The sequence below is a fragment of the Agelaius tricolor genome, unplaced genomic scaffold (genome assembly GCF_023055355.1).
Source record: "Agelaius tricolor isolate 1412-34295 unplaced genomic scaffold, bAgeTri1.0.p SCAF_7, whole genome shotgun sequence".
Classification (NCBI taxonomy): domain Eukaryota; kingdom Metazoa; phylum Chordata; class Aves; order Passeriformes; family Icteridae; genus Agelaius; species Agelaius tricolor.
The window spans coordinates 31,756,325-31,772,417 of NW_027269267.1; positions in this window are offsets into that span (position 1 = coordinate 31,756,325).

Sequence of the window (16,093 nt, forward strand, 5' to 3'; positions counted from 1 at the left end):
AAAAATGAAGAAAATGGGGAGTTTTAGTGCCTTCAAGAAATGGTCTGTGAGGAAATGAGCTGCAATGCAAAGGACCAAAAGATGCCAAAACTAAGCTGAGAGATGTTGCAAAAGCAGGGGAAACAGTCAAGGAGGAAGACACAACTTGGAGGAGAAGATATGAGGGACATGCTATAAATGCTTAAAAAAACTGAAACACAAAAAGGGAAAAAATTTTTCCCATATGCCATTAAGGGCAGGCACATGCAGCAAAGCTTGGAAAATTGGATCCCCGCTGAAGGCCAAAAGAGATAAGAAGGACTTACAAACAGGCTGGAATGGAGATAGCATCAAAGGAATTGCAATTGGAGGAGAAAAAAAAAGAAAATTGGGAAATTTGGGCAATTTAGTGACTACAAGGAAATGGACCGGGATGATATCAGAGCAGTGCAAAGGACCAAAACATGCCAAAACTAAGCTGAGAGATGTTGCAAAAGCAGTGGGAAAATGTGAAGGAGGAAGACTAAACACGGAGGGGAAGATATAAGGGACATGGTATAGACATGAAAAAAACCTAAAATAAAAAAGGGAAAAAATTTCTCCCATATGCCATTAAGGGCAGGCACATGCAGCAAAGCTTGGAAAATTGGATCCCCGCTGAAGGCCAAAAGAGATAAGAAGGACTTACAAACAGGCTGGAATGGAGATAGCATCAAAGGAATTGCAATTGGAGGAGAAAAAAAAAGAAAATGGGGAAATTTGGGCAATTTAGTGACTATAAGGAAATGGACCGGGATGGTATCAGAGCAGTGCAAAAAAGCAAAACATGCCAAAACTAAGCTGAGAGATGTTGCAAAAGCAGTGGGAAAATGTGAAGGAGGAAGACTAAACACGGAGGGGAAGATATAAGGGACATGGTATAGACATGAAAAAAACCTAAAATAAAAAAGGGAAAAAATTTCTCCCATATGCCATTAAGGGCAGGCACATGCAGCAAAGCTTGGAAAATTGGATCCCCGCTGAAGGCCAAAAGAGATAAGAAGGACTTACAAACAGGCTGGAATGGAGATAGCATCAAAGGAATTGGGATTGGAGGAGAAAAAAAAGAAAATGGGGAAATTTGGGCAATTTAGTGACTATATGGAAATGGACCGGGATGATATCAGAGCAGCGCAAAATACCAAAACATGCCAAAACTAAGCTGACAGACATTGCAAAAGCAGGGCAAAACATCAAGAAGGAAGACACAACTTGGAGGGGAAGATATAAAAGGCATGGCATGGATGCTTAAAAAAAAGAACAAAAAACCCAAAAAAATCTTTCCCACGGTCAAAGCCATCAAAAGGCATGGCATGTCATCAAGTGCAGGGACATGCACCAAAGATTCCTCTCTTGGTCCCCATTGAAATCGCAAGATTCCCTTTCCCTTCCCGAAAGGAAATTTCATTTCCTTTCGGGAAGGGAAAGGGAATCTTGCGAACCCAAAAAGAAAGGCTTACAAACACTCTGGAAAGGAGATAGGATCAAATGAAATGCAATTGCAAAAAAGGCGAAAAAATGAAGAAAATGGGGAGTTTTAGTGCCTTCAAGAAATGGTCTGTGAGGAAATGAGCTGCATTGCAAAGGACCAAAAGATGCCAAAACTAAGCTGAGAGATGTTGCAAAAGCAGGGGAAACAGTCAAGGAGGAAGACACAACTTGGAGGAGAAGATATGAGGGACATGCTATAAATGCTTAAAAAAACTGAAACCAAAAAAGGAAAAAATTTTTCCCATATGCCATTAAGGGCAGGCACATGCAGCAAAGCTTGGAAAATTGGATCCCCGCTGAAGGCCAAAAGAGATAAGAAGGACTTACAAACAGGCTGGAATGGAGATAGCATCAAAGGAATTGCAATTGGAGGAGAAAAAAAAAGAAAATGGGGAAATTTGGGCAATTTAGTGACTATAAGGAAATGGACCGGGATGGTATCAGAGCAGTGCAAAAAAGCAAAACATGCCAAAACTAAGCTGAGAGATGTTGCAAAAGCAGTGGGAAAATGTGAAGGAGGAAGACTAAACACGGAGGGGAAGATATAAGGGACATGGTATAGACATGAAAAAAACCTAAAATAAAAAAGGGAAAAAATTTCTCCCATATGCCATTAAGGGCAGGCACATGCAGCAAAGCTTGGAAAATTGGATCCCCGCTGAAGGCCAAAAGAGATAAGAAGGACTTACAAACAGGCTGGAATGGAGATAGCATCAAAGGAATTGGAATTGGAGGAGAAAAAAAAGAAAATGGGGAAATTTGGGCAATTTAGTGACTATATGGAAATGGACCGGGATGATATCAGAGCAGCGCAAAATACCAAAACATGCCAAAACTAAGCTGACAGACATTGCAAAAGCAGGGCAAAACATCAAGAAGGAAGACACAACTTGGAGGGGAAGATATAAAAGGCATGGCATGGATGCTTAAAAAAAAGAACAAAAAACCCAAAAAAATCTTTCCCACGGTCAAAGCCATCAAAAGGCATGGCATGTCATCAAGTGCAGGGACATGCACCAAAGATTCCTCTCTTGGTCCCCATTGAAATCGCAAGATTCCCTTTCCCTTCCCGAAAGGAAATTTCATTTCCTTTCGGGAAGGGAAAGGGAATCTTGCGAACCCAAAAAGAAAGGCTTACAAACACTCTGGAAAGGAGATAGGATCAAATGAAATGCAATTGCAAAAAAGGCAAAAAAATGAAGAAAATGGGGAGTTTTAGTGCCTTCAAGAAATGGTCTGTGAGGAAATGAGCTGCAATGCAAAGGACCAAAAGATGCCAAAACTAAGCTGAGAGATGTTGCAAAAGCAGGGGAAACAGTCAAGGAGGAAGACACAACTTGGAGGAGAAGATATGAGGGACATGCTATAAATGCTTAAAAAAACTGAAACACAAAAAGGGAAAAAATTTTTCCCATATGCCATTAAGGGCAGGCACATGCAGCAAAGCTTGGAAAATTGGATCCCCGCTGAAGGCCAAAAGAGATAAGAAGGACTTACAAACAGGCTGGAATGGAGATAGCATCAAAGGAATTGCAATTGGAGGAGAAAAAAAAAGAAAATGGGGAAATTTGGGCAATTTAGTGACTATAAGGAAATGGACCGGGATGGTATCAGAGCAGTGCAAAAAAGCAAAACATGCCAAAACTAAGCTGAGAGATGTTGCAAAAGCAGTGGGAAAATGTGAAGGAGGAAGACTAAACACGGAGGGGAAGATATAAGGGACATGGTATAGACATGAAAAAAACCTAAAATAAAAAAGGGAAAAAATTTCTCCCATATGCCATTAAGGGCAGGCACATGCAGCAAAGCTTGGAAAATTGGATCCCCGCTGAAGGCCAAAAGAGATAAGAAGGACTTACAAACAGGCTGGAATGGAGATAGCATCAAAGGAATTGCAATTGGAGGAGAAAAAAAAGAAAATGGGGAAATTTGGGCAATTTAGTGACTATATGGAAATGGACCGGGATGATATCAGAGCAGCGCAAAATACCAAAACATGCCAAAACTAAGCTGACAGACATTGCAAAAGCAGGGCAAAACATCAAGAAGGAAGACACAACTTGGAGGGGAAGATATAAAAGGCATGGCATGGATGCTTAAAAAAAAGAACAAAAAACCCAAAAAAATCTTTCCCACGGTCAAAGCCATCAAAAGGCATGGCATGTCATCAAGTGCAGGGACATGCACCAAAGATTCCTCTCTTGGTCCCCATTGAAATCGCAAGATTCCCTTTCCCTTCCCGAAAGGAAATTTCATTTCCTTTCGGGAAGGGAAAGGGAATCTTGCGAACCCAAAAAGAAAGGCTTACAAACACTCTGGAAAGGAGATAGGATCAAATGAAATGCAATTGCAAAAAAGGCGAAAAAATGAAGAAAATGGGGAGTTTTAGTGCCTTCAAGAAATGGTCTGTGAGGAAATGAGCTGCAATGCAAAGGACCAAAAGATGCCAAAACTAAGCTGAGAGATGTTGCAAAAGCAGGGGAAACAGTCAAGGAGGAAGACACAACTTGGAGGAGAAGATATGAGGGACATGCTATAAATGCTTAAAAAAACTGAAACCAAAAAAGGAAAAAATTTTTCCCATATGCCATTAAGGGCAGGCACATGCAGCAAAGCTTGGAAAATTGGATCCCCGCTGAAGGCCAAAAGAGATAAGAAGGACTTACAAACAGGCTGGAATGGAGATAGCATCAAAGGAATTGCAATTGGAGGAGAAAAAAAAAGAAAATTGGGAAATTTGGGCAATTTAGTGACTATAAGGAAATGGACCGGGATGATATCAGAGCAGTGCAAAAAAGCAAAACATGCCAAAACTAAGCTGAGAGATGTTGCAAAAGCAGTGGGAAAATGTGAAGGAGGAAGACTAAACACGGAGGGGAAGATATAAGGGACATGGTATAGACATGAAAAAAACCTAAAATAAAAAAGGGAAAAAATTTCTCCCATATGCCATTAAGGGCAGGCACATGCAGCAAAGCTTGGAAAATTGGATCCCCGCTGAAGGCCAAAAGAGATAAGAAGGACTTACAAACAGGCTGGAATGGAGACACCATCAAAGGAAATGCAATTGGAGGAGAAAAAAAAGAAAATGGGGAAATTTGGGCAATTTAGTGACTATAAGGAAATGGACCGGGATGATATCAGAGCAGCGCAAAATACCAAAACATGCCAAAACTACGCTGACAGACATTGCAAAAGCAGGGCAAAACATCAAGAAGGAAGACACAACTTGGAGGGGAAGATATAAAAGGCATGGCATGGATGCTTAAAAAAAAGAACAAAAAACCCAAAAAAATCTTTCCCACGGTCAAAGCCATCAAAAGGCATGGCATGTCATCAAGTGCAGGGACATGCACCAAAGATTCCTCTCTTGGTCCCCATTGAAATCGCAAGATTCCCTTTCCCTTCCCGAAAGGAAATTTCATTTCCTTTCGGGAAGGGAAAGGGAATCTTGCGAACCCAAAAAGAAAGGCTTACAAACACTCTGGAAAGGAGATAGGATCAAATGAAATGCAATTGCAAAAAAGGCAAAAAAATGAAGAAAATGGGGAGTTTTAGTGCCTTCAAGAAATGGTCTGTGAGGAAATGAGCTGCAATGCAAAGGACCAAAAGATGCCAAAACTAAGCTGAGAGATGTTGCAAAAGCAGGGGAAACAGTCAAGGAGGAAGACACAACTTGGAGGAGAAGATATGAGGGACATGCTATAAATGCTTAAAAAAACTGAAACACAAAAAGGGAAAAAATTTTTCCCATATGCCATTAAGGGCAGGCACATGCAGCAAAGCTTGGAAAATTGGATCCCCGCTGAAGGCCAAAAGAGATAAGAAGGACTTACAAACAGGCTGGAATGGAGATAGCATCAAAGGAATTGCAATTGGAGGAGAAAAAAAAAGAAAATTGGGAAATTTGGGCAATTTAGTGACTACAAGGAAATGGACCGGGATGATATCAGAGCAGTGCAAAGGACCAAAACATGCCAAAACTAAGCTGAGAGATGTTGCAAAAGCAGTGGGAAAATGTGAAGGAGGAAGACTAAACACGGAGGGGAAGATATAAGGGACATGGTATAGACATGAAAAAAACCTAAAATAAAAAAGGGAAAAAATTTCTCCCATATGCCATTAAGGGCAGGCACATGCAGCAAAGCTTGGAAAATTGGATCCCCGCTGAAGGCCAAAAGAGATAAGAAGGACTTACAAACAGGCTGGAATGGAGATAGCATCAAAGGAATTGCAATTGGAGGAGAAAAAAAAAGAAAATGGGGAAATTTGGGCAATTTAGTGACTATAAGGAAATGGACCGGGATGGTATCAGAGCAGTGCAAAAAAGCAAAACATGCCAAAACTAAGCTGAGAGATGTTGCAAAAGCAGTGGGAAAATGTGAAGGAGGAAGACTAAACACGGAGGGGAAGATATAAGGGACATGGTATAGACATGAAAAAAACCTAAAATAAAAAAGGGAAAAAATTTCTCCCATATGCCATTAAGGGCAGGCACATGCAGCAAAGCTTGGAAAATTGGATCCCCGCTGAAGGCCAAAAGAGATAAGAAGGACTTACAAACAGGCTGGAATGGAGATAGCATCAAAGGAATTGCAATTGGAGGAGAAAAAAAAGAAAATGGGGAAATTTGGGCAATTTAGTGACTATATGGAAATGGACCGGGATGATATCAGAGCAGCGCAAAATACCAAAACATGCCAAAACTAAGCTGACAGACATTGCAAAAGCAGGGCAAAACATCAAGAAGGAAGACACAACTTGGAGGGGAAGATATAAAAGGCATGGCATGGATGCTTAAAAAAAAGAACAAAAAACCCAAAAAAATCTTTCCCACGGTCAAAGCCATCAAAAGGCATGGCATGTCATCAAGTGCAGGGACATGCACCAAAGATTCCTCTCTTGGTCCCCATTGAAATCGCAAGATTCCCTTTCCCTTCCCGAAAGGAAATTTCATTTCCTTTCGGGAAGGGAAAGGGAATCTTGCGAACCCAAAAAGAAAGGCTTACAAACACTCTGGAAAGGAGATAGGATCAAATGAAATGCAATTGCAAAAAAGGCGAAAAAATGAAGAAAATGGGGAGTTTTAGTGCCTTCAAGAAATGGTCTGTGTGGAAATGAGCTGCAATGCAAAGGACCAAAAGATGCCAAAACTAAGCTGAGAGATGTTGCAAAAGCAGGGGAAACAGTCAAGGAGGAAGACACAACTTGGAGGAGAAGATATGAGGGACATGCTATAAATGCTTAAAAAAACTGAAACCAAAAAAGGAAAAAATTTTTCCCATATGCCATTAAGGGCAGGCACATGCAGCAAAGCTTGGAAAATTGGATCCCCGCTGAAGGCCAAAAGAGATAAGAAGGACTTACAAACAGGCTGGAATGGAGATAGCATCAAAGGAATTGCAATTGGAGGAGAAAAAAAAAGAAAATGGAGAAATTTGGGCAATTTAGTGACTATAAGGAAATGGACCGGGATGGTATCAGAGCAGTGCAAAAAAGCAAAACATGCCAAAACTAAGCTGAGAGATGTTGCAAAAGCAGTGGGAAAATGTGAAGGAGGAAGACTAAACACGGAGGGGAAGATATAAGGGACATGGTATAGACATGAAAAAAACCTAAAATAAAAAAGGGAAAAAATTTCTCCCATATGCCATTAAGGGCAGGCACATGCAGCAAAGCTTGGAAAATTGGATCCCCGCTGAAGGCCAAAAGAGATAAGAAGGACTTACAAACAGGCTGGAATGGAGATAGCATCAAAGGAATTGGAATTGGAGGAGAAAAAAAAGAAAATGGGGAAATTTGGGCAATTTAGTGACTATATGGAAATGGACCGGGATGATATCAGAGCAGCGCAAAATACCAAAACATGCCAAAACTAAGCTGACAGACATTGCAAAAGCAGGGCAAAACATCAAGAAGGAAGACACAACTTGGAGGGGAAGATATAAAAGGCATGGCATGGATGCTTAAAAAAAAGAACAAAAAACCCAAAAAAATCTTTCCCACGGTCAAAGCCATCAAAAGGCATGGCATGTCATCAAGTGAAGGGACATGCACCAAAGATTCCTCTCTTGGTCCCCATTGAAATCGCAAGATTCCCTTTCCCTTCCCGAAAGGAAATTTCATTTCCTTTCGGGAAGGGAAAGGGAATCTTGCGAACCCAAAAAGAAAGGCTTACAAACACTCTGGAAAGGAGATAGGATCAAATGAAATGCAATTGCAAAAAAGGCAAAAAAATGAAGAAAATGGGGAGTTTTAGTGCCTTCAAGAAATGGTCTGTGAGGAAATGAGCTGCAATGCAAAGGACCAAAAGATGCCAAAACTAAGCTGAGAGATGTTGCAAAAGCAGGGGAAACAGTCAAGGAGGAAGACACAACTTGGAGGAGAAGATATGAGGGACATGCTATAAATGCTTAAAAAAACTGAAACACAAAAAGGGAAAAAATTTTTCCCATATGCCATTAAGGGCAGGCACATGCAGCAAAGCTTGGAAAATTGGATCCCCGCTGAAGGCCAAAAGAGATAAGAAGGACTTACAAACAGGCTGGAATGGAGATAGCATCAAAGGAATTGCAATTGGAGGAGAAAAAAAAAGAAAATGGGGAAATTTGGGCAATTTAGTGACTATAAGGAAATGGACCGGGATGGTATCAGAGCAGTGCAAAAAAGCAAAACATGCCAAAACTAAGCTGAGAGATGTTGCAAAAGCAGTGGGAAAATGTGAAGGAGGAAGACTAAACACGGAGGGGAAGATATAAGGGACATGGTATAGACATGAAAAAAACCTAAAATAAAAAAGGGAAAAAATTTCTCCCATATGCCATTAAGGGCAGGCACATGCAGCAAAGCTTGGAAAATTGGATCCCCGCTGAAGGCCAAAAGAGATAAGAAGGACTTACAAACAGGCTGGAATGGAGATAGCATCAAAGGAATTGCAATTGGAGGAGAAAAAAAAGAAAATGGGGAAATTTGGGCAATTTAGTGACTATATGGAAATGGACCGGGATGATATCAGAGCAGCGCAAAATACCAAAACATGCCAAAACTAAGCTGACAGACATTGCAAAAGCAGGGCAAAACATCAAGAAGGAAGACACAACTTGGAGGGGAAGATATAAAAGGCATGGCATGGATGCTTAAAAAAAAGAACAAAAAACCCAAAAAAATCTTTCCCACGGTCAAAGCCATCAAAAGGCATGGCATGTCATCAAGTGCAGGGACATGCACCAAAGATTCCTCTCTTGGTCCCCATTGAAATCGCAAGATTCCCTTTCCCTTCCCGAAAGGAAATTTCATTTCCTTTCGGGAAGGGAAAGGGAATCTTGCGAACCCAAAAAGAAAGGCTTACAAACACTCTGGAAAGGAGATAGGATCAAATGAAATGCAATTGCAAAAAAGGCAAAAAAATGAAGAAAATGGGGAGTTTTAGTGCCTTCAAGAAATGGTCTGTGAGGAAATGAGCTGCAATGCAAAGGACCAAAAGATGCCAAAACTAAGCTGAGAGATGTTGCAAAAGCAGGGGAAACAGTCAAGGAGGAAGACACAACTTGGAGGAGAAGATATGAGGGACATGCTATAAATGCTTAAAAAAACTGAAACCAAAAAAGGAAAAAATTTTTCCCATATGCCATTAAGGGCAGGCACATGCAGCAAAGCTTGGAAAATTGGATCCCCGCTGAAGGCCAAAAGAGATAAGAAGGACTTACAAACAGGCTGGAATGGAGATAGCATCAAAGGAATTGCAATTGGAGGAGAAAAAAAAAGAAAATTGGGAAATTTGGGCAATTTAGTGACTATAAGGAAATGGACCGGGATGATATCAGAGCAGTGCAAAAAAGCAAAACATGCCAAAACTAAGCTGAGAGATGTTGCAAAAGCAGTGGGAAAATGTGAAGGAGGAAGACTAAACACGGAGGGGAAGATATAAGGGACATGGTATAGACATGAAAAAAACCTAAAATAAAAAAGGGAAAAAATTTCTCCCATATGCCATTAAGGGCAGGCACATGCAGCAAAGCTTGGAAAATTGGATCCCCGCTGAAGGCCAAAAGAGATAAGAAGGACTTACAAACAGGCTGGAATGGAGACACCATCAAAGGAAATGCAATTGGAGGAGAAAAAAAAGAAAATGGGGAAATTTGGGCAATTTAGTGACTATAAGGAAATGGACCGGGATGATATCAGAGCAGCGCAAAATACCAAAACATGCCAAAACTACGCTGACAGACATTGCAAAAGCAGGGCAAAACATCAAGAAGGAAGACACAACTTGGAGGGGAAGATATAAAAGGCATGGCATGGATGCTTAAAAAAAAGAACAAAAAACCCAAAAAAATCTTTCCCACGGTCAAAGCCATCAAAAGGCATGGCATGTCATCAAGTGCAGGGACATGCACCAAAGATTCCTCTCTTGGTCCCCATTGAAATCGCAAGATTCCCTTTCCCTTCCCGAAAGGAAATTTCATTTCCTTTCGGGAAGGGAAAGGGAATCTTGCGAACCCAAAAAGAAAGGCTTACAAACACTCTGGAAAGGAGATAGGATCAAATGAAATGCAATTGCAAAAAAGGCAAAAAAATGAAGAAAATGGGGAGTTTTAGTGCCTTCAAGAAATGGTCTGTGAGGAAATGAGCTGCAATGCAAAGGACCAAAAGATGCCAAAACTAAGCTGAGAGATGTTGCAAAAGCAGGGGAAACAGTCAAGGAGGAAGACACAACTTGGAGGAGAAGATATGAGGGACATGCTATAAATGCTTAAAAAAACTGAAACACAAAAAGGGAAAAAATTTTTCCCATATGCCATTAAGGGCAGGCACATGCAGCAAAGCTTGGAAAATTGGATCCCCGCTGAAGGCCAAAAGAGATAAGAAGGACTTACAAACAGGCTGGAATGGAGATAGCATCAAAGGAATTGCAATTGGAGGAGAAAAAAAAAGAAAATTGGGAAATTTGGGCAATTTAGTGACTACAAGGAAATGGACCGGGATGATATCAGAGCAGTGCAAAGGACCAAAACATGCCAAAACTAAGCTGAGAGATGTTGCAAAAGCAGTGGGAAAATGTGAAGGAGGAAGACTAAACACGGAGGGGAAGATATAAGGGACATGGTATAGACATGAAAAAAACCTAAAATAAAAAAGGGAAAAAATTTCTCCCATATGCCATTAAGGGCAGGCACATGCAGCAAAGCTTGGAAAATTGGATCCCCGCTGAAGGCCAAAAGAGATAAGAAGGACTTACAAACAGGCTGGAATGGAGATAGCATCAAAGGAATTGCAATTGGAGGAGAAAAAAAAAGAAAATGGGGAAATTTGGGCAATTTAGTGACTATAAGGAAATGGACCGGGATGGTATCAGAGCAGTGCAAAAAAGCAAAACATGCCAAAACTAAGCTGAGAGATGTTGCAAAAGCAGTGGGAAAATGTGAAGGAGGAAGACTAAACACGGAGGGGAAGATATAAGGGACATGGTATAGACATGAAAAAAACCTAAAATAAAAAAGGGAAAAAATTTCTCCCATATGCCATTAAGGGCAGGCACATGCAGCAAAGCTTGGAAAATTGGATCCCCGCTGAAGGCCAAAAGAGATAAGAAGGACTTACAAACAGGCTGGAATGGAGATAGCATCAAAGGAATTGCAATTGGAGGAGAAAAAAAAGAAAATGGGGAAATTTGGGCAATTTAGTGACTATATGGAAATGGACCGGGATGATATCAGAGCAGCGCAAAATACCAAAACATGCCAAAACTAAGCTGACAGACATTGCAAAAGCAGGGCAAAACATCAAGAAGGAAGACACAACTTGGAGGGGAAGATATAAAAGGCATGGCATGGATGCTTAAAAAAAAGAACAAAAAACCCAAAAAAATCTTTCCCACGGTCAAAGCCATCAAAAGGCATGGCATGTCATCAAGTGCAGGGACATGCACCAAAGATTCCTCTCTTGGTCCCCATTGAAATCGCAAGATTCCCTTTCCCTTCCCGAAAGGAAATTTCATTTCCTTTCGGGAAGGGAAAGGGAATCTTGCGAACCCAAAAAGAAAGGCTTACAAACACTCTGGAAAGGAGATAGGATCAAATGAAATGCAATTGCAAAAAAGGCGAAAAAATGAAGAAAATGGGGAGTTTTAGTGCCTTCAAGAAATGGTCTGTGTGGAAATGAGCTGCAATGCAAAGGACCAAAAGATGCCAAAACTAAGCTGAGAGATGTTGCAAAAGCAGGGGAAACAGTCAAGGAGGAAGACACAACTTGGAGGAGAAGATATGAGGGACATGCTATAAATGCTTAAAAAAACTGAAACCAAAAAAGGAAAAAATTTTTCCCATATGCCATTAAGGGCAGGCACATGCAGCAAAGCTTGGAAAATTGGATCCCCGCTGAAGGCCAAAAGAGATAAGAAGGACTTACAAACAGGCTGGAATGGAGATAGCATCAAAGGAATTGCAATTGGAGGAGAAAAAAAAAGAAAATGGGGAAATTTGGGCAATTTAGTGACTATAAGGAAATGGACCGGGATGATATCAGAGCAGTGCAAAAAAGCAAAACATGCCAAAACTAAGCTGAGAGATGTTGCAAAAGCAGTGGGAAAATGTGAAGGAGGAAGACTAAACACGGAGGGGAAGATATAAGGGACATGGTATAGACATGAAAAAAACCTAAAATAAAAAAGGGAAAAAATTTCTCCCATATGCCATTAAGGGCAGGCACATGCAGCAAAGCTTGGAAAATTGGATCCCCGCTGAAGGCCAAAAGAGATAAGAAGGACTTACAAACAGGCTGGAATGGAGATAGCATCAAAGGAATTGCAATTGGAGGAGAAAAAAAAGAAAATGGGGAAATTTGGGCAATTTAGTGACTATAAGGAAATGGACCGGGATGATATCAGAGCAGCGCAAAATACCAAAACATGCCAAAACTAAGCTGACAGACATTGCAAAAGCAGGGCAAAACATCAAGAAGGAAGACACAACTTGGAGGGGAAGATATAAAAGGCATGGCATGGATGCTTAAAAAAAAGAACAAAAAACCCAAAAAAATCTTTCCCACGGTCAAAGCCATCAAAAGGCATGGCATGTCATCAAGTGAAGGGACATGCACCAAAGATTCCTCTCTTGGTCCCCATTGAAATCGCAAGATTCCCTTTCCCTTCCCGAAAGGAAATTTCATTTCCTTTCGGGAAGGGAAAGGGAATCTTGCGAACCCAAAAAGAAAGGCTTACAAACACTCTGGAAAGGAGATAGGATCAAATGAAATGCAATTGCAAAAAAGGCAAAAAAATGAAGAAAATGGGGAGTTTTAGTGCCTTCAAGAAATGGTCTGTGAGGAAATGAGCTGCATTGCAAAGGACCAAAAGATGCCAAAACTAAGCTGAGAGATGTTGCAAAAGCAGGGGAAACAGTCAAGGAGGAAGACACAACTTGGAGGAGAAGATATGAGGGACATGCTATAAATGCTTAAAAAAACTGAAACCAAAAAAGGAAAAAATTTTTCCCATATGCCATTAAGGGCAGGCACATGCAGCAAAGCTTGGAAAATTGGATCCCCGCTGAAGGCCAAAAGAGATAAGAAGGACTTACAAACAGGCTGGAATGGAGATAGCATCAAAGGAATTGCAATTGGAGGAGAAAAAAAAAGAAAATTGGGAAATTTGGGCAATTTAGTGACTATAAGGAAATGGACCGGGATGATATCAGAGCAGTGCAAAAAAGCAAAACATGCCAAAACTAAGCTGAGAGATGTTGCAAAAGCAGTGGGAAAATGTGAAGGAGGAAGACTAAACACGGAGGGGAAGATATAAGGGACATGGTATAGACATGAAAAAAACCTAAAATAAAAAAGGGAAAAAATTTCTCCCATATGCCATTAAGGGCAGGCACATGCAGCAAAGCTTGGAAAATTGGATCCCCGCTGAAGGCCAAAAGAGATAAGAAGGACTTACAAACAGGCTGGAATGGAGACACCATCAAAGGAAATGCAATTGGAGGAGAAAAAAAAGAAAATGGGGAAATTTGGGCAATTTAGTGACTATATGGAAATGGACCGGGATGATATCAGAGCAGCGCAAAATACCAAAACATGCCAAAACTAAGCTGACAGACATTGCAAAAGCAGGGCAAAACATCAAGAAGGAAGACACAACTTGGAGGGGAAGATATAAAAGGCATGGCATGGATGCTTAAAAAAAAGAACAAAAAACCCAAAAAAATCTTTCCCACGGTCAAAGCCATCAAAAGGCATGGCATGTCATCAAGTGAAGGGACATGCACCAAAGATTCCTCTCTTGGTCCCCATTGAAATCGCAAGATTCCCTTTCCCTTCCCGAAAGGAAATCTTGCGAACCCAAAAAGAAAGGCTTACAAACACTCTGGAAAGGAGATAGGATCAAATGAAATGCAATTGCAAAAAAGGCGAAAAAATGAAGAAAATGGGGAGTTTTAGTGCCTTCAAGAAATGGTCTGTGAGGAAATGAGCTGCATTGCAAAGGACCAAAAGATGCCAAAACTAAGCTGAGAGATGTTGCAAAAGCAGGGGAAACAGTCAAGGAGGAAGACACAACTTGGAGGAGAAGATATGAGGGACATGCTATAAATGCTTAAAAAAACTGAAACCAAAAAAGGAAAAAATTTTTCCCATATGCCATTAAGGGCAGGCACATGCAGCAAAGCTTGGAAAATTGGATCCCCGCTGAAGGCCAAAAGAGATAAGAAGGACTTACAAACAGGCTGGAATGGAGATAGCATCAAAGGAATTGCAATTGGAGGAGAAAAAAAAAGAAAATGGGGAAATTTGGGCAATTTAGTGACTATAAGGAAATGGACCGGGATGGTATCAGAGCAGTGCAAAAAAGCAAAACATGCCAAAACTAAGCTGAGAGATGTTGCAAAAGCAGTGGGAAAATGTGAAGGAGGAAGACTAAACACGGAGGGGAAGATATAAGGGACATGGTATAGACATGAAAAAAACCTAAAATAAAAAAGGGAAAAAATTTCTCCCATATGCCATTAAGGGCAGGCACATGCAGCAAAGCTTGGAAAATTGGATCCCCGCTGAAGGCCAAAAGAGATAAGAAGGACTTACAAACAGGCTGGAATGGAGATAGCATCAAAGGAATTGGAATTGGAGGAGAAAAAAAAGAAAATGGGGAAATTTGGGCAATTTAGTGACTATATGGAAATGGACCGGGATGATATCAGAGCAGCGCAAAATACCAAAACATGCCAAAACTAAGCTGACAGACATTGCAAAAGCAGGGCAAAACATCAAGAAGGAAGACACAACTTGGAGGGGAAGATATAAAAGGCATGGCATGGATGCTTAAAAAAAAGAACAAAAAACCCAAAAAAATCTTTCCCACGGTCAAAGCCATCAAAAGGCATGGCATGTCATCAAGTGAAGGGACATGCACCAAAGATTCCTCTCTTGGTCCCCATTGAAATCGCAAGATTCCCTTTCCCTTCCCGAAAGGAAATTTCATTTCCTTTCGGGAAGGGAAAGGGAATCTTGCGAACCCAAAAAGAAAGGCTTACAAACACTCTGGAAAGGAGATAGGATCAAATGAAATGCAATTGCAAAAAAGGCGAAAAAATGAAGAAAATGGGGAGTTTTAGTGCCTTCAAGAAATGGTCTGTGAGGAAATGAGCTGCATTGCAAAGGACCAAAAGATGCCAAAACTAAGCTGAGAGATGTTGCAAAAGCAGGGGAAACAGTCAAGGAGGAAGACACAACTTGGAGGAGAAGATATGAGGGACATGCTATAAATGCTTAAAAAAACTGAAACCAAAAAAGGAAAAAATTTTTCCCATATGCCATTAAGGGCAGGCACATGCAGCAAAGCTTGGAAAATTGGATCCCCGCTGAAGGCCAAAAGAGATAAGAAGGACTTACAAACAGGCTGGAATGGAGATAGCATCAAAGGAATTGCAATTGGAGGAGAAAAAAAAAGAAAATGGGGAAATTTGGGCAATTTAGTGACTATAAGGAAATGGACCGGGATGGTATCAGAGCAGTGCAAAAAAGCAAAACATGCCAAAACTAAGCTGAGAGATGTTGCAAAAGCAGTGGGAAAATGTGAAGGAGGAAGACTAAACACGGAGGGGAAGATATAAGGGACATGGTATAGACATGAAAAAAACCTAAAATAAAAAAGGGAAAAAATTTCTCCCATATGCCATTAAGGGCAGGCACATGCAGCAAAGCTTGGAAAATTGGATCCCCGCTGAAGGCCAAAAGAGATAAGAAGGACTTACAAACAGGCTGGAATGGAGATAGCATCAAAGGAATTGCAATTGGAGGAGAAAAAAAAGAAAATGGGGAAATTTGGGCAATTTAGTGACTATATGGAAATGGACCGGGATGATATCAGAGCAGCGCAAAATACCAAAACATGCCAAAACTAAGCTGACAGACATTGCAAAAGCAGGGCAAAACATCAAGAAGGAAGACACAACTTGGAGGGGAAGATATAAAAGGCATGGCATGGATGCTTAAAAAAAAGAACAAAAAACCCAAAAAAATCTTTCCCACGGTCAAAGCCATCAAAAGGCATGGCATGTCATCAAGTGCAGGGACATGCACCAAAGATTCC